This window comes from Taeniopygia guttata, chromosome 16 (genome assembly GCF_048771995.1).
Source record: "Taeniopygia guttata chromosome 16, bTaeGut7.mat, whole genome shotgun sequence".
NCBI lineage: Eukaryota > Metazoa > Chordata > Aves > Passeriformes > Estrildidae > Taeniopygia > Taeniopygia guttata.
The window spans coordinates 2,460,091-2,467,461 of NC_133041.1; the positions used below are offsets into that span (position 1 = coordinate 2,460,091).

At 52.2% G+C, this 7,371-nt stretch overlaps 1 pseudogene; it reads left to right on the top strand.

Moving 5' to 3' along the window:
- Positions 1-1,390: 1,390 nt before the first annotated feature.
- Positions 1,391-2,362, top strand: LOC140685178 (olfactory receptor 14J1-like; annotated as a pseudogene).
- The last annotated feature ends 5,009 nt before the right edge of the window (positions 2,363-7,371 follow it).

Sequence of the window (7,371 nt, forward strand, 5' to 3'; positions counted from 1 at the left end):
CACTTCAGAGTGGTGAAAGAGTTTTGTTGTCATCTGACGCTGTTAATTGTTTTGGTGCTGGGGAGTGCTTTGTTCATTGAATAAACAGGTTCTTTTCCACTTCTCTTGAATAAGGAAATTTTTTCCTGAACCAGGTGGGTGGGGAGGGGCCGTGGGGGTTTGTTTCCTGGGGGCTCCTTTCAGAGGGTTTTCCCCAAATTTGCCCTAAACTAGGACACCAACTTTCTCCTAATGTCAGGCCAGGCTCTGGCCACCAATTAAGTCTTTAACAACATCTATCCTTCTGGAGTGTTGGGATTTACTCCAGAGTTGTCCTAGGGTGACTGTTATGGTGTTTGTATCTCCAATCGTGTGTTCTGTTTACGTTTGATATTATGTTCTGTGCTTTCAGAACTGACTCTGAAAGTGAAGGTTTGTTTTGCCGTGTTATCATCTGGTTCACCTCCCCCCATGGTCTGCTGTCTAGGAAAGACTAGTGCTGGCTGGCTGGCTTTGCTTTCTTGCTTGCTTGGCTTGCTTGCTTTGCCTGCTTTCTTGCTTTGCTTCCTAGTTAGGTCAGCTAAGCAGTCCAATTCTTCCCCTGGACTGTTGCTTTTTCCTTTCCTCTTCCTGAATACCATCCAACCTGCTCTGGACTGGGATCTGGGAAACACCAAGGAACACCAGGAGCCTGCATTTTGTGATCTGCAGCAGCCATCCCCAGTGCTGGAGAGCAATCCCCAGTGTCCAGACCCGGGTGACCATTCCCAGGAAAGACGTTCTGGATTTGTTCATCTCTTCAGAGTGGTGAAAGAGTTTTGCTGTCATCTGGTGTTGTTAATTGTTTTGGTGCTGGGGAGTGCTTTGTTTGTTGAATAAACAGGTTCTTTTCCACTTCTCTCTCAGAGGAAATTTTTTCCTGAACCAGGTGGGTGGGGAGGGGCCGTGGGGGTTTGTTTCCTGGGGGCTCCTTTCAGAGGGTTTCCCCCAAAATTGCCCTAAATTAAAACAGTGCATTAGAAATGCCAGGGATTTCAAACACCCACGACCACTCCTGACTGTGGCAGCTGCAGTTGGGTGAACAAATACAAGGAATTCCCTCAGCTCAGTTCTTCAGATGGGCAAATTGCAAACAGCAAAGCTGAAAAGATTTTTGGTGTTTCCAAGTTCATTTAATTGGAGATCACCCAGCATTCTCACTGCTCAAGAAGAAGGAATCCTCCTGAGCCCTGCTCTCGGTTCCTGCAAAACCAAGAGCCCAGATGAGGGGAATGTAGAGAAGTGTTCTTAAAAGGAGAGACCCTAAATGTTCCATTGCTATGAGATATGCAATATATTTTGCTCATGGAAGTGTGGCCTGACTCAGTGCTGTATTTTTCTCCTCAGGAGATAATAATTTCCTGAGGCAGAAATGTCCAACAGCAGCTCCATCAGCCACTTCCTCCTGCTGGCACTGGCAGACACGCGGCAGCTGCAGCTCCTGCACTTCTGCCTCTTCCTGGGATCTCCCTGGCTGCCCTCCTGGGCAACGGCCTCATCATCAGCGCCGTAGCCTGCGGCCACCACCTGCACACGCCCATGTTCTTCTTCCTGCTCCACCTGGCCCTCAGCGACCTGGGCTCCATCTGCACCACTGTCCCCACAGCCCTGCACAATTCCCTCTGGGACACCAGGGACATCTCCTACACAGGATGTGCTGCTCAGCTCTTTTTCCTTCTGATCTTCATGTCAGCAGAGTATTTCCTCCTGACCATCATGTGCTACGACCGCTGCGTGTCCATCTGCAAACCCCTGCACTACGGGACCCTCCTGGGCAGCAGAGCTTGTGCCCACATGGCAGCAGCTGCCTGGGCCAGTGCCTTTCTCACTGCTCTGCTGCTCACAGCCAATACATTTTCCCTGCCCCTGTGCCATGGCAATTCCCTGGGCCAGTTCTTCTCTGATGTTCCCCAGATCCTCAAGCTCTCCTGCTCATACTTCTACCTCAGGGAACTTGAGCTTCTTGCTGTTAGTGCCTTTTTGTCATTTGCCTGTTTTGTGTTCATGGTTTTCTCCTATGTGGAGATCTTCAGGGCTGTGCTGAGGACTCCCTCTGAGCAGGGATGGCACAAAGCCTTTTCTACCTGCCTCCGTCACCTGGCTGTGCTCTCCTTGTTTCTCTGCACCGCAGCCTTTGCCTACCTGAAGCCCCCCTCCCTCTCCTCCCATCCCTGGATCTGGCAGTGTCAGTTCTGTACTCGGTGGTGCCTCCAGCCCTGAACCCCTCATCTACAGCCTGAGGAACCAGGAGCTCAAGGATGCCCTGAGGAAGATGATGACTGGCTGCTTCTCTGAAGCTACCTATTTCCTGTTTTCTTCTGGACTTTTGGAATGGAACTCATGACACGCCCAACAGGCCTGCCCAGGTCCCTGGGAAATGTTCAGTGGGTTTTTCGCTCATAAAAGTATCCTCAATAACATTTTTTTAACCCCCACCATCTAATTCACTGTCTGCCTCTTGAATGTGACCCATAAGCTCTGTTAACCAGGTTTGTACTATCACTACATTTGAACAAAAGAAACTACCCTGCAGTGCCTGTTTTATCTGGGATTCCAGTCTGAGGCCTGCATGAAGTTAGAGGGGAGAAGAGGAAGAGAGCTCCAGCAGAGCAGCACTGCCAGGGAGCAGCAGGGACTGGTCCTTTTGGAGCTGCCCTTCCCAACTCCACCCTCTCCTTCCCAGCCCTGCTGTGGCTGTAAGGCCGCAGTGCTCTGGCAGCTTGGTCACTGTCCTGCTGCGTGTCCGTGCTGTGACCACAGGCAGGGACAGGCCGTGGGCACTGCTGGGACACAGCTGGGCTCCAGCACAGCAGCTCCATCAGCAAAGGGCATCTCCTGAGGGCAGGGCAGGAAGGCTTTGCTCTCCTCCAGAGCTGCTGTCAGCAATGTGCTCCAGGAATGCCCTGGCACAGCAAAGCCCAGTGCCTGGGCAGAGGGCGAGTGTGCAGGGGGGCACACAGCAGTGTCCTGGCACAGCCAGAGCTCCTGGCATGGACCTGATGGAGGAGCAGAGCAGGGCCTGGGCTGTGTCTTTGTTCTGGGGACAGCCTGGGAAGGTGCCCCACGACAATTGTCCCACACCAGCCCCTGCAAACACCATTGCCAGCACTGGCCTCTCCCCCACCTGCAGGAGGTTGTTTGTCCCTGCATGGAGGGACACCAAGTGACCAGGCCAGCAGGCCATGTTTGCTGTGTACTGGGGAGATTTTAGCAGTGCATCGTGTGTGTGTGTGTGTGTGGGGAGATGAACCTGTGTGAGCACAAACACCATCAGCAGCACTCGGGGGTGGCACAATTCCAGTGGCACAAACAGTGCCTTGAGGCCATTTTACTCTGAGAGTAACCTCCTCTGGGAAACCACCTGAATTCTTGGCTGGGCTGTGGTTAGAACAGCATAGAGACAAACATCCTGGGCAGGGAGGCTCCAGGAAAAAATGCTCAGGGCAATCATGGACTGCACAGAGAGACATTGGATGGAGTGAGGGTCTGTGGGGAGAAAACCCTGCTGCCTCCCTTCTGAACCACCCTGAGGACCTGGACAGGGATGTGCTGTGTTCTGGCCACTGATCTGGGACTGAGGGATGTGGAAAAGGCCTTTGGTGTCAGGCCTGTTGAGAAGGCTGGGCAGCGTCACTGTGGCACCTCTCTCAAACTCCCTGGAAAGGCCAGAGCCATCCCAGAGGGTCCTGGGCACTTGGGAAGGGCAGACATGGAACCAGTCTGGGCAGGGAGGGGGACTGGGAGAGTCACGGACTGGTCAGGCTCAGCAGGGAAGGGGATGTGGCAAATCCTCCTGCAGCCATTCCAGGCACTGGCAGGACAAGGCAGGGACTGCAGAACCCACGTGGGAGGGAAAAGAAGGGGATGTTGTGTGCCCAGGCTTCAGCAGGCCTGTGACAGGGTCTGCTGTGGTCTCCTCAGAGCCAGACTGGAGAGACCCGGGCTGAAGGAGTGGAACATGGGGTGGGTGGGAATTTGGCTGAACAATGAGGCTCAAATGTCATCCATGGTACAGAGTCCTCTTGGCAGCCACGCCCTGCTGACATCCCTCAGTGACCAGCCCTTGACCACCACTGTGGATTATTTCTATTATCTCTACAAGGACATGAAATGCACTTTCAATTCTTGGTGGATGCTGCCAAATTGCAGGGAGTCTGTGACTGAACTCATCTAGTAATGGTGACTGCTAAATATAACTGGGCAAGATGACTGAGTTGGGTAAATTTGTCTTGCCATCAGGTGCCAAGCAAGGCACAAGGAAAGGGAGAGAAAACGTATGCATCAGAAGAAAGGCAGTTCAAGAGGGAAAAAAACAAAACCGACCAAAAAAACCTTCCAAACCCAACTAAAAAAAGCACTAACAGAAGAAAAGCTAATCCACAGGAAATTGCCTATCAGCAGAAACTGTTTGACAACCTTGTGGCAGGATAAGATTCTGTATGTGTAGGTGCTGTTTTGAAAGAAAAATATCTTCAAACAGAAATTAATCCCCTACCCCCCTTGTCACCCAGTTCTCTCAGTTGAATGCTGATCATGGTGTCACATGGAATGGAACATCCCTTGGGTCAGTCCAGCCCAGCTGCCCCATCCCTGTTCCCTCAGGAACACTTGCCCATCCCAAGCCCAGAGGTTGGAGGGCTTGCAGACACACCTCATGCAGGGTGAGCACAGTGACAAGGACAGGAGAACAGAACAACATTTACTCTTATGAAGGACAGCAGAACAATCCTTTTGTTCCATGTGGTGTCAGTGGCATGGTGGCAGAGGAAACTTTTCCTTTAAGCATCCACCCCAGCACCAGCAGTCGTGGTGCCAGGAGGAGTTGTGTTTCCATGACAATCACCTCCAAGGTGGCTTGAACTCTTTCATAGGCGGCCAAGATTTCCTTCTCTGTAGGAGTGCAGTTGGCTTCAGACCCTCTGTAACTTCAGCTCCGGAATCCCAGTGGTCAGCCTCGAGTCTCCCCAGGCTCCTCCTGCCAAAGGCTCCAGGACAAACCATTGCTCCTGGCTGCAGAGTAGAACATATTCTTCACCTCTGCTCCTGTCCTGACTGGGCCAAGGGCTACAGCATGAGTGATCTCCTGCTTGATCTGGGCAAAGGCTTGCTGCTGCGCAGGGCCCCAGTGAAAATCGTTCTTCTTGTGGGTGACCGGGTAGAGAAGGCTCACAGTCTGGTTGTACTCGGGAATGGACATTCTCCAAAAGCCAATGGCGCATAGGAAAGCTTGTGTGTCCTTCTGGCTGGTTGGTGGGGACATCGCAGTGATCTTATTGGTGGCCTCAGTGGGAATGTGACACCATCCATCTTGCAACTTTGCTCCCAGGAACTGGATCTCTCGGGCAGGTCCTTTGACTTTGCTCTTCTTGATGGCGAAGCTGGCTCTCAGCAGAATCTGGATGATCTGTTGTCCTTACTCAAATACTTCCATTGCTGTGTTCCCACACACAATGATGCCATCGATGTACTGCAGGAGCCTCTTGCCCCTCAGTTTTCCAGTCCTGGCATGTCAACTCCAGAGCCTGCTGCCATGCTCCCTCCCTGCCCCTCAGGGCCTGGACCCACGTGGGCTGGCTGGCTGCTGCCAGCCAGGGGCAGGAGTCAGAGGCCGGCCTGAGGGCCAGCGCGGGCCCCTGCAGCTGCCCAGGCCACGCTGCTGTGGCTGAGACCCGCCCTGACACAGAGCTCTGGCCCCACAGAGCTGCTGTGACCATGTGGGGGACCATCATGTCCTCGAGCAGGACCGCCCAGCCGGCGCTGCAGATCCTCCTCGATGTGCTGAGCGCCTGGCCAGAGGACAGCGTGTACACCTCTGATGGGGACAGCACAGGGGTCTTTGCCCTGGCTGTGAGTTTCTGGAAGTGGCCTTTGCCAGCCCCCAGGCCACCTCTCCAGCAGCTAGCTCTCTGCCCTGCCCCCAGCTGCATCTCCCTGCCTCAGGCGCTTGTTGGAACTCAAAATGTCCCTCAGACATTTTTGGAGTTTCCAGGGCCTGGTCGGAGGCATTTGAGACCCTGGCAGGCAGCTGGAAATAGCTGTGATTTTGAGTTTGAGTCATGGAATGATTTACGAACTTTGAATGTTGAACAAGCAGTCACCAAAGTTTATATATTATAGTAGAAGTAGTTACAAAGTAGAGAGAAAAAATTTTTAGTATTGTATTGGGGGGGGTTTAGCACCTGTACAGGGGGGGTTTTACTTTGTACATGGGGGTCAGAAGTTTTAAGATGGAGGAATGTAGGCCGGTCCTGTTCCTCCTCTTTCTTCTTCCTTACCTCCATGTTCTTGATGATGTTGGCACTTATGGATTTGTTTAGAGTAGAAAAGCACCATTTAATATAGGTAGTAGGTATTGGGGAAAAACTGTAAACATGTATCTCGTAATGTATCATATAAAAGATAGCAGCAGCCCTGGGCAGGGGAGAGAAGAAGAAGACACCAGAAAGAGAGGGTGTCAGGGGTGTGTGTGCCTCTGCCTGAGCTGCTGACCAAACCGCAGTAGCCAGAGAAGACAATCTTTTAGATAGCTTACAATGTTCTGCCTTGAGATGGAACAACAAGAGGCTGCAGAGTTTTCTTTGGAACCACAGGTTGGAGGAGAGACTTTACCACCACATGGAACGCTTAAACCAGGCCGGGGTTCCGACAGCTGTATAGCAACAGCCCCTCAGTTCCATGAGGTTTGTGCTGTCAGCAATGGTCTCCTTGGTTCCTTAGGGTGAAAAGGGCTGCTTGGTTCCATAAGGTTCTCAGTGTCACAGTGGTCTCCTTGGTTCCATGAGTCCCTGCAGTGTCACAAGGTCCCATAGTTTCCAGGAGCCTCTGTCCCATTAACCATGTCCTTTGTTCCAATGAGACCACACAATGTCACAATGGCCCCTTGGTTCCATGAGGTTCCACAGCATCACCATGGTCTCCTTGGATAGGCAGTAGTATCTCCATGGACCATTGGTTCCATGCGGCCCTGCTGTGTCACAGTGTTTCCTTGGTTCCATGAGGCCCCACTGCATAAAAATGGAATCTTGGTTCTGTGAGGTTCTGTATGGTCACAATGGTGTCCTTGATTCTGGAGACCCTTGGTTGCACGAGGTTCCATGACGTCACAATGGTCTCCTTGGTTCCGACTGGAACAATAGAGCCCTGGTTCCATGAGGTTCCATGATGTCACAATGTTCTCTGTGGTTCTGAACTGCAACAATGGACCCTTGATTCCACACAGTTCCGTGATGTCACAATGGTCTCCTTGGTTGCAGACTGTAACAATGGACCCTTGGTTCCATGAGGTCCCATGATGTCACAATGGTCTCTTTGGTTCTGGACTGGAACAATGGACACTGGCTTCCACAAAGTTCC